The sequence below is a fragment of the Hypanus sabinus genome, chromosome 21, assembly GCF_030144855.1.
Source record: "Hypanus sabinus isolate sHypSab1 chromosome 21, sHypSab1.hap1, whole genome shotgun sequence".
In the NCBI taxonomy this organism is placed as follows: domain Eukaryota; kingdom Metazoa; phylum Chordata; class Chondrichthyes; order Myliobatiformes; family Dasyatidae; genus Hypanus; species Hypanus sabinus.
The window spans coordinates 24,951,555-24,975,406 of record NC_082726.1 but is presented as its reverse complement, the minus strand read 5'-3'; positions in this window follow the sequence as shown (position 1 = coordinate 24,975,406).

Below are 23,852 nucleotides of genomic sequence, written 5' to 3'. Positions count from 1 at the left end.
CACCTTGACATGGTGGAGAAGCTTCTGAGTTTCTGTGATCCGGAGAGTAATGCTTAGATTCCAGTAGTTGGTAAGGTGAGGGGAGTTTCCAGACAAACAGCGATCCAACCAAGTTTTCAGTGGAACACTATGAAACTTGATGCTCTTCACTCTCTCCATGGTAGAGCCATTAATGTGCGATGGAGAGTGGTCAACCTTTGCCTTCCTGAAGACCACAATCACCGCTTTTGCCTTGTTCACATTTAAGATGTATCTTCACTCATTGAACTATTGAGTGGAGAGTGGATGAGAGAATTCAAGCCACCTCTTACCGGGTTCAGCACAATGACACACATGAGTAAATATGCATCTAACTGATGAAAATTTCCATGTACCTTTCCATAGGTGAAGTGTTTTTGCACTATATTGCTGATACAACACACCAAACATCATATAACATAGTGATAATAAGACTATCTTTGATTCTGAATGTACAGTTGTTTGAACCTTGTTAGATAACAACATCCTGCCCCTAGTATTACAAGCTTTGATTACGTAGAAAAATTCAACTTGGTTACATATCCAAGTTCAAAAACAGATGTCCATAAGACATAGGAGCAGAATTAGGCCATTCAGCCCATCTAGACCGCTCTGCTGTTCCATCATGGCTGATCCAGGATCCCACTCAACCCCATACACCTGCCCTCTCGCCAAATCCTTTGATGCACTGACTGATCAGGAAATGATCAACTTCCACCTTAAATATACACACGGACTTTGCCTCCAATGCTTAACTTCAGCATTATTTGTAACTTTATAGTTATGGGCTTCCCTGTCTAACTATCATAATGAGCATCCAAATTTGGGGAGCCCAATAAGTGATACCATAAAGGTCAAATCCAATTTGAGAGAAGGTAATTGGAATGCACATGAATAAATAGTGCGAGATAAAAGCAGCCTGCACTTCTCATACCCTCAGACCATCTAAAACTGTTTCAAGGCCAGTTAAGTACTTCTTAAGTGTAATCAATCCCATTACATGGGGAACTCAATTTTCACATAGCAAGGAGCTGCAAGCAACAAGTAAGCAATAATTTTTTTTTTCCGATTAGTTTGAAAGGGAAACCTTGTCTACTATATGAGGGCATTCACACAAATAAGCATTCAAGACCTCAATACATTGGTAATACAGTTTTCATTTACATCATTGACTCACATCCTGTGGACATCAAGGACAGGGCCACTATTTACTACTCAACCCTGAATCGCTGTTGGACCATTTTAGATTCTATCATAATATACTGGGCCTGGAGCTACACATGGTCTAGTCACAAGAACATATCTGTTAAAATTAGAGAATGATCACATGAAATACCAGGAAAATTTAATTGAATTGAATTGACTTTATTTCTTTCATCCTCCACACATATGAGGAGTAAAATGCTTTATGTTACATCTCCATCTAAATGTGCAATGTGCAATCATAATAATTTATAATAAATAGAACAGTCAATGTAACATAGAAATACACTCAAATCAGCATGAGTTAATCACTCTGATGGCCTGGTGGATGAAGCTGTTCCGGAGCCTGTTGGTCCTGGCTTTTATGCCCAAAACACATAAGATCCGGAAGACGATGGAAATCTTGAGCAACTACACAAAGTTGTGGAGGAGATCAGCAAATTAGGCAACATGATGGTGGGGAATAAATAGTCAATACTTCAGGTTGAGGCACTTCATCAGGACTGAAAAAGAGTGGGAAAGAAGTTGGAACAAGAAGATGGGGAGAATGGAAGAAGTACATGCTGGCAGCTGATAGGTTAGACAGGTGAGGAGGAAGGTGGATGGATGATGAAAGGGGAATTATTAAGAAGCTGGGAGGTGATTGGCTGAAGAGATCACCTGAAGAAGAAGGAATTTGAAAGGAGAGATTAGTGCACCATGGAAGAAAGGGAAGTAAGTGGGACACCAGAGAGAGGCAATATGGAATCCAGTCTGGTTTATCTTAAGCTATTAAGGTAAGAATACATATAAAACTAAAACATTGTTACAATAGTGAGGCAGGAAATGGTAGCCTAATTAGCTCAGTTGAACTAAATTTCTGGCAAACTGCAGTAAATTAATGGAACAGACCATACACACTATGTATCAGCATTAAAAACATCCATTTATTTTGAGTTTATATTTGAAAATATAACTGTCTCTACAAATTCTGTACAGTAACGTCTTCAAGCATGGTTAAAGGAACACAGACATTAAGGAAAAAATAAGTGAATTTTAAAAGAAGCTCTAAGTGGTTTGAAAATAGTGCCAGTCAATTCAATGGCATTTTTCACAGCAGAGAAGCATGTCTTCTATTATTTTAACTAAGCATACATTGCAGGAATAATTGAGATGTAACTTAAGAAAACGAAGAATTATGCTTGCATGTTGAATTCTGCTTCTGAATTCCAGTTCAATTCAGACTTTCTGATGTAAAGTTCAATGTGCTTATACTACTATAGTAAGATTGTATCGTAGTGATACAATATGTGTTTAATAGTCTGGAATGGATATAATTTAATTAATTATATTTCAAGCTGTCTTTTACAATGTTGTGATGTTCTAAAGTGTATTTACAGCTAATGTGTTACTTCTGAGATATATATTTATATATATAAATTAAATAAGTAGAGAAAAAATAGTGAGGTAGTGTTCATGGGTTCATTGTCCATTCTGGCCATTCTCTAACCCCACTCATTAACAAGACATTTTTGTCCACAACCTGCCATTCACTGGACTTTTCTTTTGTTTTTGCATCATTCTTGGTAAACCCTAGACTATTGTGCATGAAAATCCCAGGATATCAGCAGTTCATGAGATACACAAACCACCCCATCTGGCACCAACAATTAGTCCAATGGTCAGAGACACTTAAATCATATTTCTTCCCCATTCTGATGTTTGGTCTAGCAAAATCTGAACCTCTTCACTATGTCTGCATGGTTTTATACATTGAGTTGCTGCCACTTGATTGGCTGATTAGATATTTGCATTAATGAACAGGTGAACAGGTGTACCTAATAAAGTGGCCACTGAATGTTAGTCAAAAATAAAATCAGGAAATACCGGAAAATCTCAGCAGATCAGGGATTTTGGGAAGAAAAGGTTAACATTTTAGGTTGTAGTCTCTTCATCAGAATGGAAAAAGAGAGAAGTTATAAACACAAGAGAATTTTCAGAAACAGAAAATCCAGATGAAGAAAGACAGAATGCTGAAGGAACTCAGCAAGTCCAGCAGCATTCAGGGAGAGTAACAAACAGTCAACATTTTGGGCTGATTCCCTTCATTAGGCCTGGAAAGAAAGGGTGGGGGGGATGAACAGGAGTACTGACTGGAAAGTGATAGGTGAAACCAGGTGAAGGGAAGATATGTGCATGGGAGAAAAATTAGTATGAGTGGCAGAGAACATTGGGGAGGGACATGAGTGGCTGTAAGGAGAGGAATTTCAAAGTTGCATATAGTATACATACCTTGATCATAAATGTTCTTTGAACTTTGAATGGACAGTTGAGGTTACAATGAAATTTTGAAGGATGAAGCAAGATTCAAAGGCCTAGTGGGCCAGCCCTGTTCTTAATATAGTTGTTAAGTATTGAAATTTTTGATTGGTGCTTTGTCCCAGCAGTAATGTGAATGAGTTCAATCATCAGTAAAGACACACTCACTAAATTACCACTTCTATGAAATATGTGCATGTAAATGAGAGGCTGGATAAGGTGGGGGCTTTTTACATAGGAACTCAGAGGTTGAGAGGTACAGATCAAATCTTGAGGCTTATAGATAAAGTGGATATTCACAGTCTTTTTCCCAGAGTAGCGGCCTCTAAAACCTGAGGTCATTAATTTAAGAGAAAGAGGAAAAATTTAAGGGGAACTATGACTGTAATGAACTTTGTAATAGAGGAAGTGGTAGAGGCAGGTAAAATTACAACATTTAAAAGATTTTTGGACAGGCACGTGGGTAGGAAATGTTTAGAGGGATATGTAAGCAAATAGGACTACCACAGGTAGCCAGCTTGAGTTAGTATGGTTATGTAGGGCCAAAGGGCCTGTTTCTGTATTGGATGACTCTATGACTTACATGTATCTATATATGTCCATACTTGATCATTGACTATTCAAATGCAAGAATTTAAATAAAAAACAGTTTTAAAAAAAGCAGGTACTAGCATTGCTAATTATAAACATACAGAATATTGTAAAAGTCTCTTGTTCCTAAATGTATAACAGGGGAAAGAACCTTCTGCTCTTACGTAGTCTTTCTAATATGTTACTCCAGACCCACCAATTCAAGAGTCAAGATTGTTTAATGTCATTTCCAGTACCATTGTAAAGGAAAAGGAAATAATTGTTATTCTAGATTTGTTGCAACACAAAACCAATCATAATAAGATAAAAAACAATAAATATATATACATAAGATAGTTTATATACATAGATTGATTGTGTGTGTATAAAGTGACACTAGATATATGAGTGTCTGTACATAAGGTAATTCTAGCAAGATATGATAATGTACTGATGATGGTGGTGGTTGTGGCGTGGGTTAGTGGACGGAGGAGTTGAAAAGCCTTACTGCTTCAGGAAAGTAACTGCTTTTGAGTCTACAGTCCTGGCATGGATGTTACATAACCTTCTCCCTGATAGGAGTGGAACAGACAGACCATGACCAGGGAGAGGTGATCATTCATGATATTTCCGGCCAGTTTCCAGAACCTTTGTACGTATCTCCTTTATGTCAATGTAGTTGGCTCTTTACTGCCTCCCCAGTTCAGGGGTTATTATGGTTAGCATACAAATACTGGCATTGACTAAGTTGCCCACATCCAATTAATGTATAAACACACACACACACATACACACGCATATATATACCGTATGTGTAGATGCACACATACATACCAATACACCTCAGCACATGCATACTGCAGACTTGCATTCATCCTCTCACTACATGCTAACACACACAGAGTCATGGATATAACAGTGTGTAATTGCATAAGCCATCATATACTATATATGGAAAGCTGGCAGAAGGAACTTTTAGTCTAAATAAGTGTTGTGTTAATTGAGATTTTGTGATATTTATTAACAACATTTCAACATTCCATTTTTCTCAAGTATCACACATTTTGTGTGTACCCCCTGTTTTGCTCACTCTTTCTTTCACAGAGTTACACCAAGATTTTAGCAAATAGACAGCTCATCAATTGCACGCACAGAGATGCTGTGTCTTCCATCAGCCATGGTGATCTTGCTGCTATTGGGATCAGGCTCACTGTTACTGGATTCTACCAGCACATCGATAACAACCAGCTTGTTCCATCAAACCAAAACACTATTTGATGATTTCTAAATTTATATTTAGCATGAGTAGCCCACACCATCTCGTGACAACATTCCCTCATGCATGTGGAATGAGAAAAATAAATCAGGTATTGGTATTAAAGAACAAATCTGAGATTTATTTCTGTCTATTGAACAAAGTTTTATCTATAATTGTAGTACACTTAGCAGCTAATGGGGCCATAATACAGATCAATTTAGTATGTAGTGTATGTTCATTTACCAGTGCAATTGGGATACTTTGAAGTTGTTTTAACAAATTTCAAATACAAAATGAAAGACTATATCTCTGTATAAATTGCCAGTGGCTGAACATGCTTGCCTCAGGGAATATAGATGATACATTGTGAAAAACAAGAAATAAATCATTGAATATTGTATTTTGTACATTGTACAATATTGTATATTGTACATTGTACAGTATTTTGTACATTGTAAAGCCTATATATTGAGAAAAACAAGTGACAAATTGTATTTTCTTTTAATGGAGGAAAGTGATGCAAATGTTGTTACTGTTTAAAAATAAGGGGTTGCTTATTTAAGATAGAAATGTACTAAAATGCTGATGCTTTAGAATTCTCTTCCCCAAACAGGAGATAGGCAGAGAATTTGAATAATTTTAAGGAGAGGTTAGATGAGTTGTGATTTTATTAAATATTAAATCAAACTTGTGAGTTGAATGGTGTACTTGCACACTTCAGTTGTTCCTATATAATATACCTCTGCTTTGTTTCTTATATAGTGGAGGAAGTGACATCACAGCTGAGTCAGAACAATGTAGGCCCAAATTCCACTCCAGAAATTTGAATATAAATACTCAAGTGCAGTCTCACGAATGAGACATTGAAATTAAAACTCAATCCATTCTCTTAGGTAAACAACGCAATAACATCATTCATTAGAACAGCTGACTTTCTTTAACATTTAACAATTAATCAAAATCATAAATGAATAATTAAAGTCATCTTGTGAAGGTGGTGCAGGATGCTATTCAATTTAAAATGGCTGCCATGTTTTTAAATTTATACTCATAATTGCAAAAGAGTATTCCATGAATTAAAAATCTAGCAGGAATTGCCAATGACGCAATATAAATTTGACACGTACATTCAAAAAGTGGCCACTTTTTACTGAGCCACCTGTACATGTGCTTGTTACTGCAAAAATCTAACCAGCCAATCAATCAACAGCAACTCAATACATAAAAGCACACTGACATGGTCAAAAGGTCCAGTTGTTGAGAACACAGATCAGAATAGGGAAGAAATGTAATCTAAGAGACAATGAAGCATTGTCACAGATAAGCAGTATCCATCATCGAGAGTCCCCACTATCCAGGTCATGCTAACTTCTCGCTGCTGCCAACAAGAAGGTGGTACAGGAGCCTCAGGACCTGCTCCATCATGTTCAGGAACAGTTATTACCCCCTACCATCAGGCTCTTGAACAAGAAGGGAAACTCACACAAATTCACTTGCCCCATCATTGAAATGTTCCCACAACCTATGGACTCACTTTCAAGGACTCTTCATCTCAGTTCTCAATCTAGCTTATTTATGTATTTATTCATTTTCTTTTTGTATTTGTACAGTTATTTTGCCTTTGAACACTCGTTGAATGTCCAAGTTGGTGCAGTCTTTCATTCATTCTATTATGGTTATTATTCTATTATGGATTTATTGAATTTGCACACAAGAACATGAATCCCAAAAGCAAAATGAGGCCATTTGGCCCATCAAGTCTGCTCCATCATTCAATCATGGCGGATCCTTTTTCTTCTCCTCCTCAACCCCATTTTCCGGCCTTCTCCCCGTAACCTTTGATACCATGTCCAATCAAGAATCTATCAATCTCTACCTTAAATACATCCAACGATCTGGCCTCCACCGCTGCATGTGGCAACAATTTCCACAAATTCACCATTCTTTGCTAAAGAGATTTCTTTGCATCTTTATTTTGATTGGACACCTCTCTATCCTGAAGCTGTGCCCTCTTGTCCTAGACTCTCCCACCATGGGAAACATCCTTTCCACATCTACTCTGTCCAGGCCTTTCAACATGCAAAAGGTTTCAATGCAATACTCCCTCATCCTTCTAAATTTCAGCGAGTACAGACTCAGAGCCAAAAAACCTTCCTCGTATGATAACTCTTTCATTCCTGGAAACATTCTTGTGAACCTCCACTGGGCCCTCTCCAATGCCAGCATATCTCTTCTAAGATGAGGAGCCCAAAACTGTACACAATACTCTAGGTGAGGTCCCACTAGTGCCTTATAAAGCCTCAGGAACATATTCCTGCTCTTGTATTCTAGACCTTTTGAAATAAATGTTAACATTGCATTTGCCTTCCTCACTACTGACTCAACCTGCAAGTTAACCTTTAGGGTGTTCTGCACAAGGACTTCCAAGTCCTTTTGAATCTCAAATTTTTGGATTTTCTCCCCAGTTAGAAGATAGTCTGACAATTATTTCTACTACCATAGTGGATGACAATGCATTTACAACATTATATTTCATTTGCCACTGTCTTGCCCATTCTCCTAATCTGTCTAAGTCCTTCTGTATCCTACCTGTTTCCTCAAAACTACCTTCCCCTCCACCAATCTTCATATCATCTGCAAACTTGGCAACAAAGCCATCTATTCCATCATCTAAAACAAATCATTTATATACAGCATAGAAAACAGTGGTCCCAACATCGACCTCTGCATACACCACTGGCAGCCAACCGGACAAGGATCCGTTTATTCCCACTCACTGCCTTCTTCCAATCAGCCAATGCTCTAACCACCTTAGTAACTTTCCTGTAGTACCACTGGTTCTTAACTTGGTAAGCAGCCTCATTTGTGGCACCTTGTCAAAGGCCTTCTGAAAGTCCAAATATACTACATCCACTACACCCCCTTTATCCATCCTACTTGTAATTTCAAAGAATTCCAACAGGTTCATCAGGCAGGATTTTCCCTTAAGGAAACCACGCTGACTTTTTCCTATCTTGTCCTGTGTTACCAAGTATTCCATCACCTTGTCCTTAGAAATTGACTCTAACATCTTCCTAACCACTGAGTTCAGGCTAACTGGTCTATAACTTCCTTTCTGCTGCCTTCCTCCTTTCTTAAAGAGTGGAGTGCCACTTGCAATTTTGCAGTCCTCTGGCACAATGCTAGTGTCCAATAATTTTTGAAAGATCATTTCTAATTTTGCCACATTCTCTAATGCTACCTCTTTCAGAACCCTCGGGTGCTGTTCATCTGGTTTGGGTGACCTATGTACTTCTCGATCTTTCAGCTTTTTGAGCACCTTCTCCCTTGTAATAGTACCTGCACTCACTTTTCTTCCTTCACACACTACAGCATTTGGTACACTGCTAGTGTCCTCCACAGTGAAGACTGATGCAAAATGCTCATTTAGTTCAGCTGCCATCTCCTTGTACCATGTTATTATTTCTCCTGCTCCATTTTCTAGTGGTCCTATATCCACTCTCATCTCTCTTTTATTTTTTACATACTTGAGAAAGCTTTTAAAATCCACTTTGATGTTATTTGCTAGCTGGCTTTCATATTTCATTGTTTCCCTTCTAATGATTCTTTTAGTTGCTCTTTGAAGGTTTTTAAAAATTTCCCCATCCTCTATCTTCTCATTATTTTTTGCTTTGTTCTATGCTCTCTCTTTTGTTTTTACATTAGCTTTGATTTTCCCTTGTAAGCCACATTTGTACTATTTTGCTATTTGAGTATTTCTTCATTTTTGGAATATACATGTCCTGCACCTTCCTCAAATTTTCCCAGAAATGCACACCATTGCTACTCTGCTGACATCCCTGTCTCATACCACTGTAATTTCCTTTACTCCACTGAGATACTGCTACATCAGACTTTACTTTCTCCTTACCAATTTTCAAATTGAACTCAATTATATTGTGATCACTGGTTCTTAAGGGTTCTTTTAACTGAAGCTTCTTAATCGCCTCCGGTTTATTACATAACACCCATTCCAGTATAGCTGATTCCCAAGTAGGCTCAAAGACAAACTGCTCTAAAAAGTCATCTCTTAGGCATTCAACAAACTCACTCTCTTCAGATCCATTGCCAACCTAATTACCCCCATCAACCTGCGTGTTAAAATCTCCCATGACTACCATAACATTGCCCTTTTGACACACCTTTTCTATTTCCCGTTGTAAACTGTGGTGCACCTCCCAGACACTGTTAGGAGGCCTGTATATAATTGCCATCAGGGTCCTTTTACCCTTGCAGTTTCTTCACTCAACCACAAGGGTTCAGTATCTTTTGGTCCTATGTCACATCTTCCTATTGATTTGATGCCATTCTTTACCAGTAGAGCCACACCCCCTCTGCCTACCTTCCAGTCCCTCCGACACAACGTGTAACCTTCGACATACAGCTCCCAATTACAACTATCCTTCTGCCATGATTCAGTGATGGCCACAACTTCATAAATGGCAATCCTGTAATAGTGCAATAAGATCATCCACCTTATTTCATATACTTTACACATTCAGATATAACACCTTGAGTACCATATTCACTACCCTTTTTGATCTTGCATCCCTAATGTACTGATACTCACCCTGTTGGCTGTAACTATGTCTCATCACCTGCCTGCCCTTCCTGACAGTCTGACTGCGTGCTATCTTTACTTTTTTTCCATCCATCCTATCCTAAGTCCCTTCACTCCAGTTCCCACCCCCCTTCCAAATTAGTTTAAACCCTCCCCAACAGCTCTAACCAACCTGGCTATGAGACTATTTGTCCCCCTCAGGTTCAGCAGCAACTCATCATTTTTGAACAGATCTTCCCTCCCCAGAAGTGGTCCCAATGATCCAAGAATCTGAAGCCCTGGCCCCCCACACCAGCTTCTCAGCCACGCATTTATCTGCCAAATCATCCCATTTCTACCCTCACTGGCGCTTGACACAGGCAACAATCCAGAAATTACTACCCTGGAGGTCCCGCTTCTCAGCTTTCAACCTAGCTCTCTAAAATCTCTTTTCAGGACCTTTTTGCTTTTTCTTCCTATGTCATTGGTACCAATATGTACCAAGACATCTGGCTGCTCTCCCTCCCTCTCCATAATTTTGTGGATGGCAGTCCCCCAGGAGGTCATCCCCCACAAAAGTATCCAAAGCAGTATACTTACTTTTGAGAGGAATAGCCACAGGGGTGCTCTGCTCTAACTGCATATTCACATTTCCATTCCTCCTGACAGTCACCCAACTATTCGCCTCCTGCAACTTCGGGGCGACTACCTCCCTGTAACTCTGATCAATTATCTCCTCATGCTCCCATACAAGCTAAAGGTCATCCAGCTGCTGCTCCAGATCTCTAACATAGTCTTCAAGAAGCTGCAGCCGGATGCACTTCACGCAGACGCAGTTCCCGGAGCACACGACCGCCATTTACTATACCAGGTACAGTCATAGAAAAACAAAAAGAGAACATTAATAGAATCCTACCAGAGCCAACGCCTCCTCCAAGCTGAAGCCTCCTTTGAGGCAAAGCCTGACACTTCTACTCTTGCCACTGGCCTACCCCTGACAATGGGCTCTCTGCTTTTCCCTCTTGTACTTTTACTTAGTTTGTAGTTCTCTGCTCCTGCTGCTGATAGGGCCTCTGCAATGGCCAAGTGCCGACGAAGCACTCTTTTTAAGTAAGCTTCGCTGATCTGCGAAAAGCCTCTTCACAGTACTTTGCTCCTTCTGGTGAGAGGGCCTCTGTTGGGAAAACTCTGAATGATTTTGTGGGAACACACTTTTATGAAGTCTGTGACAACTGTGGTGTATTAGTTCGAATCTTCTGATGAGTTCTTCAACACAGCCTAGTCTACCAACTCAAAGCTACCCATAGTTGTTCCTCAGCCACCCTCATGCACCTCTTTGTTTTCCATATCTATGAAGCCTTTGTGCATGTAGAAGGAGGACGGTTAAGTGATCATATTTCCCAAAAAGTGGAATATACATGGAACCCTAGGTATTCCTATTTGTAGTGTAACAGTGGTTAAGTGTGTCAATACTCCTAGGGAAGCAGGTGATATATTGATGATAATTGGGCAATGTTTTCTCCAAATAAGCCTGATTGAAGTCCCCAAACTTTAAACTGAAAGGCATTGAGGGTAGGCTGATTCTTATTTGTTAATCACGGCATTTGACACATCAGATGCTTTTTAACATCTGCCTTTGTTGGGATTGTGAATTCTGGTTAAGATCACAGAAGAGAACTCTCAGTAAGTAGAATGGTTGGCACTCAATCATGAGATGTTCCAGGTCAAGGGAACAAGAGTATGACAAGACCACTGCATCCAAGCATTATGAAGAATTTACCATGAAACACGGATCCCCAACTTTTCCTTTCTCCGAATTAGCAATCCAGTCCATCTAGTCTATCAAGAAGCATTCAGGTCTTACCAATGCATCCTGCTTGCTCGGCGTGAGCCATGTCTCTGTGAAATAACTCATTCCTCATTTCCCTCCAACACAGCAATTTTGCCCTTTGTTCCTCAGTCTTGTCCTCTGTACATTTCCTAACTAGATGCGAAGAAGAAGGATTTTCATTCCTTGGTGCTTCAGTCTGGCTTGGAGTCCTCTCCTCCTTCATCTCTATTGACCGCAGCAATGTACCTTCATCCATTTAAGGGTGCCATACCTGCATGCTTGAGAGTTAAATCAGACAAGTTCTTCAGAAGATTCTGAAATCACAAGTTCATTAAGACAGTTCAAAAGTACATTGCTTAAAGTGAAATTACAGGCTGTGGATTGAAGTGAGAGTAATTCGGAAGAAGTATATTTAGAAGTTTCGTAAGTGGCTTGCAACACATCACTCTGATTCACCAGCACCATCTTGGCATTTAGAAACAGTTCAAAACATACAAGTAATTAAAAATGGATTTAGAAACATGTTCAATTTCTGTTAATTAATTATAAACATAATGAAATAGTGAAATGAATGAAAATAAACAAAAGACTTAGTTCAATTTGACTTTATTGAAGGTCAATAATCTCATTCAAATAAATGGGACCTCACTGGATACATCAGCAGGTGTAAAGTAGACTGGACAGTGTATCCAGCTACAAAAAGCACCTGGAGCCAGTGGTCCAGTAGAGCCCGTGAATCTAGGGATGGAGTGTGAGGTTAGGTAGACCTTCATGTGACCTCCAACACATTCCTTACTCCCTCACTGCAGTACACAAGTGTGGAGGAAACTAGAGTCAGCAAGACTCTGCCCAGTGAACCGTAATCCTCTATGAAGGGGCCTGTGTTGAAAATGAATGTAGAATAGGTGTTAATCTAGACACTGGAATGTGGAGCAATAGGCAACAGATGGGTGTAGATGGAGAGAATTCACACAGTATCTGGGGCTGATCTTCAGATCAAACTTCCTTTTTTATTACAAGCTGTCATCAACAGAGGAGTCACTCATCCTAGAACAAATCCTCTCCAAGTTTTCGTTAATCTTGTACAATTTGTTATTTACTTTCACCACACTGCCTCTATCCCACATGCACTGTGCATACACAAAGTGAGGTAGAGCTTTTGCAGTGTCAAGCTTCAATATGTATGTGTTATGTGAGCTGTGTGCGGTTCGGCTTTTACCTTATAGATGCAATGGTGATCTTCCATTGCAGAGTTTAATGAAGCCATTGCCAGGCTCGTAGTTAGGCATGAGTTTATGATAGTTCACTTTGGTGACTCGGGCCAGTTGAGACAGTTTTAGATTTTCACATCTCGATACCAACCCTATAGACCTGTAGAGCTCCACTATATTGTTACTGATGATGGTTCCATTGATAAGCCTTCCTTTATTCTTGAATAAACATAGAAATTCTTCTCTCAGTTCAAACAAACCCGGGTGTCTCATATTTAATTTATAACAATCTTTTGTGCTTACATTGTGTGGGAGGCTGCTTCCTGTTGTCATTAAACTTCCAATACAATCTCCTTGCATTATATATATGCAACGCACCAACAGGAATAGTGCAATAAAATGTAGTCACTAGACATCAACAAAATTATGGAAATTAGCCAATGCCATAAGTCCAATGTGGTAATTTAATTGTCAGATTTGGGTGCTTACAAATGATATGAGTGTCATTTTCCGGCTAATATTGTTTTACACCCATTGATTACTGTTATCATTGCTCCCTGTTATCTACTACTCTCACTGATCAAATTGTGTCAGCGTTATCTCTGTTTTCATTCATAGGATGCAGGTGTTCCTGGCAAAGTGTGCATTTATTACTTTTCCCTAATTGGACTTGAGAAGATGGTGTTGAACCTCTTTGTTTTTCCACTTTAGACACTGTGACATATATATTTTATGGAGAAAACAATTTTGGCCCCAGCCTCAAGCAATAGCAGTAATTCTTCCAAGGCAGTGTTCCGTGAAATTTGATGGAAAATGTTGCTGTGTGATTAGCTATGCAACTGTTGGCCTTATCTTCAAATAATCTACAGCCAGCAGGTTCTTGAATTGATCTGTATGACTCTAACTTCCTCAGCAACGGGATACCAGAGACCACTTCTTGAGCTACCCTGGACTTGTCTTTGATTGTCTCTTTGACTTTTGCTGGACACTTTCTTGTGAACAGTCTCTCCAGTCTCTTCCTTGTTTCCTCTTCACTGCGTTGAAGAATTTCTATATAAGTTATGTATAATTCATATTCTGTATGTTCTCTGCATCTACATGCCTGTGGGGTTACTGCATGCAAGTTTTTCTTTTCACAACAGATTCAGAACATGCAATAAGCTATTGATACTAAACCTGATTCTGATTCTGATTCTGATTCTGTGCCTGTGTACATGACAATGAACTTGACTTGGCTTGACTTGACAGTCATGGTCAAGGAGCTGAGAGGTGCTGATCATAAAGAAGATGTTTTAAATGGTCATTGTGATTAAGTCAGTTTTACTTATTTTCAGAATTTAGACAAAAGTCAAGAAAGTGATGGTGAACTTGTTGAACCAGTGCCATTCATTTTGTGAAAATTCTCCTACAATGTATTTAGAAGCAGGTTCCAGTATTTAGATCAACTTATAATGACTCACCAATAATGCACTTCCAAAACAAGATGGTGTGTGACCTGGAGAAGAGCCCCTGGGGTGGTGTTCTCATTTCATAGCTGCCCTCGTTCTTCTTGATAACAAAAATTACAGGTTTGTAAGGTACTATTCAAGTAGTGTTGGTGAGTAATTGCAGTAGATTTTGTAGATGACACCCAATGCATATTTAAGGCAGTGGATAGCAATTAGTGTTAAGCTTATTGAGTGTTTTACAGCTGCACTTATCTAGGCATTTGGACAGCATTTTTTTTGCATTTTTTTGTGGAAAAGAGAGCATGTCAGTAGGGTTAGTACATTGCGCTGGGTGTCTTCCAGTCTCCCAGAAGGCCACATCTGCACCAGGTGCATCGAGATGCAGCTCCTGAGAAACTGTGTTAGGGATCTGGAGCTGTGGGTCAATGACCCACAGCCTATTAGGGAGAGTGTACAGGAGATAGAGAGGAGCTACAGGGAGTTAGTCAGCTCAAGTCTGCACAAGTTAGATAAGAGAGTGATGGTCAGGGAAGCGAATGGAAGAGCTCAGATAGTAGAGAGCACCTCTGTGGCCATCCCCCTCGCTCATCGTTATCTCATTTTGGATGTGGTTGAGGGGGTGACCTGACAGAGAACGACCACGGCAATTGGGTCTCTGGCTCTGAGTCTGGTTCCGTGGAAGGGAAAGAGGAAGATGAGGAATGTGGTAGTCCTAGGGGATTCCATGGTGAGGGGAACAGACAGGAGGCTCTGTCAGTCTGATAGAGATACCCCTATGGTGTGTTGCCTCCCAGGTGCCAGGGTACAGGATGTCTCGGATTGGGTGCAGAGAATTCTGAAGGGAAAGGGTGAACAGCCAGAAGTCTTGGTACACGTTGGTACCAATAACATAAGTAGAAAAAGGGAGGAGATCCTGAAGAGAGACTTTATGGAGTAAGGTAGGAAGCTGAAAAGCAGGAGCTCTAGGGTATTAATCTCAGGATTGCTGCCTGTGCCACGTGCTAGCGAGTGCAAAAATAGCATGATCAGGCATATTAATGTGTGGCTGACAGACTGGTGTAGGGGGCAGGGATTCAGAGTCCTGGATCACTGGGGCCTTTTCTGGGGGAGGTAAGACCTATACAAAAAGGACGGGTTACACCTGAACCCAAATGGGTCCCATATCTTAGCGGGTACATTTAATAGAGCTGTTAAGGAGGGTTTAAATTAATTTGGCAGGGGGGATGGGAGCCATAGTGATAGGGTTGAGGAAGGGGAAAAAAAGGTAAATCAAAAATAGTGTGCAACAGAGATTATAGAAAGAATAGGCAGGGATGAGGCTTAATCATAGCCAGTGGCATAAGTTACAGGGCAATAGAGGCACGATGCAGATAGACAGACAGACATACTTTATTGATCCCGAGGGAAACTGGGTTTCATTACAGTTGCACCAAGAATAGTTTAGAAATATAGCAATATAAAACCATAAATAATTAAATAATAATAAGTAAATTATGTCAAGTTAAAACAGAAAGCCACAAATACTGGACTGAGTGTGTTGTATTTGAATGTTTGCAGCATAAGAAGTAAAATGGACAATCTTGAAATTTAGCTATAGATTGGCATATACGACGATGTGGCCATCTCTGAAACTTGGCTAAAGGATGGCTGACATTGGGAGCTGAACATCCAAGGATATATGGTATATCAGAAAGATAGGTTAGTAAGCAGAGGGGGTGGTGTGGTTCTATGTATAAGAAATAATAATACATCATTAGTAAGAGATGACATAGAATTGGAAGGTGTATAGTCTCTCTGGATTGAGATAACAAATTGCAAGGGTAAAAGGATCCTAATGGCAGTTGTATAGAGGCCTCCAAACAGCAGCTAAGATGTGAATTACAAATTACAGCAGGAGGTAGAAAAGGTATATCAGAAAGGCAATGTCATGATAATTGTGGGGATTTTAACATGAAAGTGGATTGCGAAAACTGGTTTAGTACTGGGCCTCAAGAGAGAGAATTTATATAATGACTAAGGGATGGTTATTTTGAATAGCTTTTTGTTGAGTCCACTAGGGAATCGGCTATGCTGGATTGGATGTTGTGCAATGATCCGGAGGTGATAAGAGAGCTTAAGGTTAAGGAACCCTTAGGGAACAGTGATCACAATATGATCGAGTTCACATTAAAATTTGAGAGGGAAAAAGTGCAATCCAATGTGTTGGTACTTCAGTGGAATAAAGGAAATTACCATGGCATGAGAGGGGAACTGGTCAAGGTTGACAGAAAGAGACACTAGCAGGAAGGACATCAGAGTAGCAATGGCTGGAGTTTCTGTGAAAAATGAGGGAAGAGCAAGACTGATATATTGCAAATAAGAAGAAATTTTCAAATAGAAGAAGGACACTACTGTGGCTGACAAGTGCAGTCAGAGCCAAAGTAAAAGCAAAAGAGAGGGCATACAAGGAAGCCGGAGCTAGTGGGAAGATGGAGGATTGGGAAGCTTTTAAAAACTTACAGAAGGAAACTAAGAAGGTCATTGGGAAGGAAAAAATGAATTATGAAAGGAAGCTGGTGATTAATATCAAAGAAGATACTAAAAACTTTTTAAAGTATATAAAGGGTAAAAGAGAGTTGAGGGTAGACATAGGACCAATACAAAATGACACTGAAGATATTGTAATGAGAGATACAGAGATGGAAGAGGAATTGAAAACATATTTTGCATCAGTCTTCACAGTGGAAGACATCTGCTATATACCGGACATTCAAGAGTGTCAGGGAAGTGAAGTTTGAAGTAGTGAAGTAGTGAAAATTACGACTGAAAAGGCATTCAGGAAGCTTACTGGTCAGAGGAAGGATAAATATCTCGGACCTGATGGAATGCACCCTTGGGTTCTGAAGGAAGTAGCTGGAAAGATTGCGGAGGCATTAACGATGACCTGTCAAGATCAATAGATTCTGGCATTGTATCGGATGACTGAAAAATTGCAAATGGACTCCGCTATGTAAGAAGGGTGGGAGGCAGCAGAAAGGAAACTGTAGGCCTGTTAGCCTGACTTCAGTGGTTGGGAAGCTGTTGGAATTGATAGTTAGGGATGAGATTACAGTGTATCTGGAGACACATGATAGGATAGGACAAAGCCAGCATGATTTCTTGAAAGGAAGATCCTACCTGACAAACCTACTGCAATTCTTTCAGGAAATTACAAGCAGGGTAGACAAAGGAGATGCAGTAGATGTGGTGTACTTGCATTTTCAGAAAGCCTTTGACAAGGTGCCACACATGAGGCTGCTTAGGAAGATAAGAGCCTATGGAATTACAGGGAAGTTACTAGTATATGTGAGGCATTGGCTGGTCAGGAGAAAACAGAAAGTGGGAATAAAGGGATCCTATTCTGGCTGGGTGCTGATTACCAGTGTAATTCCATAGGGGTCGGTGTTGGGACCGCTGCTTTTTACGATGTATATCAATGATTTGGACTACAGTATTAATGGCTTTGTGGCTAAATTTGTTGATTATATGAAGATAGGTGGTGGAGCGCATAGTGTCGAGGAAACAGAGAGCCTGCAGAGAGACCTAGATAGTTTTGGGGGATGGACAAAGAAGTGGCAAAAGAAATACAATTTTGGAGAGTGCATGGTTATGCACTCTGGTGGAAGAAATAAATAGGCAGACTTTTAATTAGATGGGGAGAGAACTCAAAATGCAGAGGTGCAAAGGGATTTGGGAGTCCTTATGCAAGATACCCTAAAGTTTAACCTACAGGTCGAGTTGGTTGTGAAGAAGACAAATGCAATATTGGCATTCATTTCCAGAGGTATATAGGAGCAGTGATGTGATGTGGAGGCCCTATTAGGCACTCGTGAGACCACACTTGGAGTATTTTGTGCAGTTTTGGGCACACAGAAGAATGTACTGATATTGGAGAGGGTTCAGAGAAAATTCATGAATATGATTCCAAGAATGAAAAGGTTACTGTATGGGGAATATCTGGCAGCTCTTGGGTTGTATTCCCTGGAGTTCAGGAGATTGAGGGGAGATCTCATAGTGTTATGTGACCACAGTTTTGCTTGCTGTGGGTGTCACTTTAAAACACCTGGATGAGGTGGGACTATGATGTCAGTATAACAAGCTGTGACAGACTGCTGGGACTTTTGGGGAGAGAAGGAGAGAGAGAGAGTGGAAGTTTTGGACTGCAAGCTGCTGGCAGGAGCTTGCTGCAACAATGAATAAAGTCTGATACTTTCCCATGCCCAAAAGACTGGGTTGATTAACAGCACACAGTGCACTTTGGATGTGTGACTGTCACTTCATATGATCCATAAGTGGATTTTGTTGGAGTATTCTGTGGCGACCACTTTTGTTACCCTTACCTTGTTTTGGGTATGTTATATGGTAGCCACTTGTGCTAGGGTATATTCCGTGACTGTCACCTTGTGATATTTCTACGTGGATTTTGGGACAAGACGGATAAGATTTTCAGCAGCTGTTACTTCGCTTTCCCAGTGTGGAACCTATGGAATTCTTTGTGATCACCTCCTCTCTCCATTTTAATGTGGATTTACTAGTCTGTCCCCTCACTTATTCTGTGGATTACTGGAATTTTCTCATTTGCCATCTTAAGACTAAGAACTTTTCCTAAGCTTGGCAGTTTGGGAGCCCCACACACACACATAACACTGTTAACTTCTGTTTATTTTGTTTAATTTTCTATATTTTTGAGTAGATACTAATAAATATAGAGGTTTTAACATTGAAACCTGACTCATTTCTGATCTATTGCTGCTGATATGTAAAAGAAATTGGGGGCTCGTCCGAGATTGGAACAAAATTGGGGTTTATTGATTGATCAATTATCGATTTTATTGATTACTTCCCTTTTGATTGACTTGTGTGTGGAAACCAGCAGCAATGGATATTAATAAGTTCTTGGCATCACCAATCTCTCAGGCATTACAGGAAGCCAGAATGAAAGAGTTGTTGGTCATTGCTATTAAGTTGAAACTTGTTATGGTAAAGCTGGCTATGAAAAAGGCAGAGATTCAGAGGAGAATAGTTGAGCTTTATATACCTATGGCTGTGTTTGAAGCAGAGGTGTTAGAAATGTTTCCTGAAAGTAAATCTGAAGACCATCAGTGCAAGATGGAACAACTAATGTTAGAGCTAGAGAAACTTAAACTAGAAGCTGCAGAAAAAAGAAAAACAAAGGCAGTTTGAAGCTATGGAAAAAGAAAGATAAAGGCAGCTTGAGACTGAGGAAAAAGAAAAACAAAGGCTGCTAGAAGTGGAGGAAAGAGAAAAACAAAGGTGGTTTGAAGCTATGGAAAAAGAAAGATAAAGGCAGCTTGAGACTGAGGAAAAAGAAAAACAAAGGCTGCTAGAAGTGGAGGAAAGAGAAAAACAAAGGTGGTTTGAGCTAGAGAAGCTAAAGTATGTGGATCAAACTTTTGGCTCTAGTGACATGTTTGTTGCCAGTCGGGAAGTTAGATTGGTTCCTCCATTTGATGAGGCCGAGGTTGATAAGTACTTTTAGGATTTTAAGAAACTTGCTCAGAGCCTACGGTGGCTAAGAGACTGCTGGCCTTTCGTGTTGCAGAGTGTAATTAAAGGTAAGACTCAGCAGGCTTATTCTGCCTTATCAGTTGAAGATGCAGCTGAATATGGGACAGTAAAACAGGCTGTGCTTAAAGCTTTTGAGTTGGTTCTAGAGGCCTATAGGCAAAGGTTTAGGAATTTGAGAAAATCTGTGAGCCAGACTCATATGGAATTTGCTTATGAAAAGTCTGTGTGTTTTGATTATTGGTGCACATCTCAAAATGTGAACGATGATCACGACAAATTGAAAGAGTTGATTTTAATTGAAGAGTTTAAAAGGTGCATCCATACTGATATAAAGACATATTTAGATGAGAAGGATGCTGCCACTTTGCAAGAAGCTGCTAAGTTAGCAGATGAGTTTGTTCTAACCCACAAGTCTAAGTTTGCCCCAGGTAAGACCTTCCAAAAGAATAGCATGAAAAGTCAGGGTAAACTAGATATTAAATCTGAGACTAGTGACAAAGGTAAGGAGGAAGGGAACCAATTAAAGGAGATGTATTCTGGTCCTACTTGTCACTATTACCAGAAACCTGGCAACGTTACGGCTAACTGTTTCCTCCTAAAGAAGAAGAAGGAAAAGGAGGCAGTTCCAGATGCTTGTGTTCAACACTTTGAAACATTTATAAACCCACAGGGTTCTGGACATTCTGATGAAGCTCTGTCCAGGGCTGAGATGTCTGACTTGGTCAGGAAAGAACTTATTCCTTTTATGTCAGAGGGGTTTGTTTCAGTGAATAAAGGGTTATCTCCGGTACCAGGGAAAATTCTTTGAGATAGTGGAGCTTCTCAGTCACTCTTGTTAGACAGTATTCTAGAGTTTAGTGATGAGACTGACACTGGTGAGGTAAATCTTATTCAAGGCATTGGGGACAACATTCTTTCTATACCTCTGTATAATGTAATTTTGAAAGAGTTAGCTTCAGGACCTGTTGAGATAGGACTATGGCCTAGTTTACTGGTGAAAGCTGTTTCTTTGCTTTTAGGGAATGGCCTAGCAGGTGGCAGAGTTGTCCCTGCAGTGCAGTTGACAGCTAAGCCAATCACTGATGACCCAAAGATGAATTCTAATGTTTATCCATCCTGCGCTGTAACTCAAGCTATGGCAAAGAAGTTTGCCAATGCAGATGGTCCTGTGCAGAATGGTTCCATGACCTATGATGGCCCAAATCAGGACACAGGTTTTTATGGCTTGTCAGTGACTTTCCTTCCTTCATTATTGGAACAGGATGCTTGAATTAGGTCTGACTATAAAGATTTGTCTCTGTTAAAGAAGGAGTTTATAGCAAAACAGACCAGAGACCCTGAGGTGGCAACCTTGAGAGAAAAAGCTCTCACAGGTGATGAGATTGAGAAAGTGCCAGTAGGGTATTATATCAAGGATGGAGTGTTAATGAGGAAGTGGAGACCACCTGATGTTCCTGCAAGTGAGGAATGGGCAATTGTTCACCAGGTTGTAGTTCCTGAAGTCTAGAGGAATGAGATTTTAACTTTGGCTCATAGTATGCTCTTGGGTGGCCATCTCGGTGTGAATAAAACTGTGGTTAAGATTTTTAAACAATTCTTCTGGCCTGGTTTTTAGGAAAGATTTTGTGACATTTTGTGGATTTGTCACACTTGTCACGTTGTGGTTGAACCCAATCAGGCCCCACTGCAGCCTATTCCTGTATCTGGTGAACCCTTTTCAAAAGTTGTTGTGGATTGTGTTGACCCATTGCCCAAGACTAAAGCTGGCCATCAGTATTTGCTAACCATCATGTGTACAGCATCTAGATTTCCAGAAGCAATATTTCTCAGGAATATAAAAGCTCCAACAGTGTTGAAAGCTCTCATAAAGTTTTTCACCCTATTTGGTTTGTCTAAAGAAAATCAGTCTGATCAAGGAAGTAATTTTATGTCAGGATTATTCCAGCAGGTAGTTTACAAACTGGGAGCCAAACCAATTACATCATCTGTGAACCATCCAGAATCCCAAGGGCCCTTAGAAAGATTCATTCTACCCTCAAAACCATGATTGTATTGAAAATGAGAAAGATTGGTATGAGGGAGTTCACTTGCTTTTATTTGCAATAAGGGAGTCTGTGCCGGAGTCCCTAGGCTTTAGCCCCTTTGAACTTATGTTGAGACACCAGGTCCGAGGTCCTTTGGCATTGTTAAGAGAGCAGTGGATTAACAATGACCTGTATATAAACTTGTTGAACTATGTTTTAAAATTAAAAGATAGATTGAAAAGTGCTTGCAACTTAGCAAGAGAAAATTTAAAATCAGCCCAGGAAAAAATGAAAACTTGTTATGATAAGGAAGACAGAATGAGGTCATTCAAGTTGGGAGATAAGGTACTTGTTTTGTTCCTTGTGCAAACAAACCCTTTTCAAGCTAAGTTTCATGGTTCCTATGAAATTATGTCTGAAGTCAATGATGTGGATTATGTAGTCAAAATACCAGATAGACAAAGGCTAATGCAACTTGGTCACATAAACATGCTTAAGCTGTATCATGAGAAACAGACAGCAGCTGTGACCATTGTTGTCAATAACAATGAATCTGAACTCTTTGGGAATTTACTAGATGATCCATCTGAGGTCTATTTTAAATCAAACATTATTTCAGCCAGATTGACAAATTGGAGTATTTTGGAAAACCTTGATGAGATATTGTCTCAGTTACAGCCACAGCAGTAGAAACATGATCATGAAATTTAGGGATTTGTTCCCTGATGTTCCAAAAAGAACAACAGTAGCCTCACACGATGTAGATGTCAGTATTGGCAAACCTATAAAACAGCATCCATATTGCATGAATATTGAAAAATGCAGACTTGCAGAACAAAAGATAGAGTATATGTTGGAAAATTGTATTATTAGGCATTCTACTTAAGGTTGGAGCTCACCTTATGTTATGGTACCTAAACCAGATGGTAGTATCACATTTTGCACTGATTACAGAAAGGTGAATGCTAGAACAAAAACAGATCCTTGTCCCATCCTTAGAGTGGATGATTCTGTAGACAAGGTAGGAAAGGCTAAGTTTCTTACAAAGATCGATCTGCTACAAGGGTATTGGTGTGTTCCATTAACGGATAGAGGTAGAGAAATTTCTGCATTTGTAACACCTTTTGGGTGGTATGAATACAGTGTTCTGCCATTTGGAATGAAAAATGATCCAGGAACATTCCAGAGAATGATTAATTCTGGAATTCAAGTGTTAGAACACACAGATGCCTATATTGATGATTTGGTCACAGGGAATCACACCTGGGAAACATATATCTCTGCAGTGGAAAAACTGTATGAAGGGCTCTCAAAAGCCAACCTTACAGTTAACTTAGCTAAGAGTGAATTTGTCCATGCCACCATGACCTATCTTGGTTACGTTGTAGTTCAGGACAGGTTGGCACCTGTTCACCTAAGTTCAGGCAATTTCTGAGGTTTCCATTCCAACCAGTAAAAAGGCTCTTAAAAGATTCCTGGGAATGTTCTAATATTATCACATGTTCTGTAAGAACTTTGCTGATGTTGCTCTCCCATTGACAAATCTCCAGAAGAAGGGTGAAAAGTTTGCTTAGACAGAGCCTTGCCAGGAGGCATTTGTTAAACTGAATGCCATCTTATGTCACCAACCTGTGCTCAGGTCACCTGACTTTGCAAAGCCATGTTCCATAGCAGTAGATGCCAGTGACAAAGCTGCAGGAGCAGTGTTCCTACAAAGGGCTGATTATGATGATATTGCGAGTCTTGTGGCTGACTTTCCAAAGAAATTTAATGTGCATAAAAGAAGTTATTCCACCATCGAGGAGGATTATTATCACCTATTTTAGCTTTGCAGCATTTTGATGTGTATGCTTGCACAGCTCAGA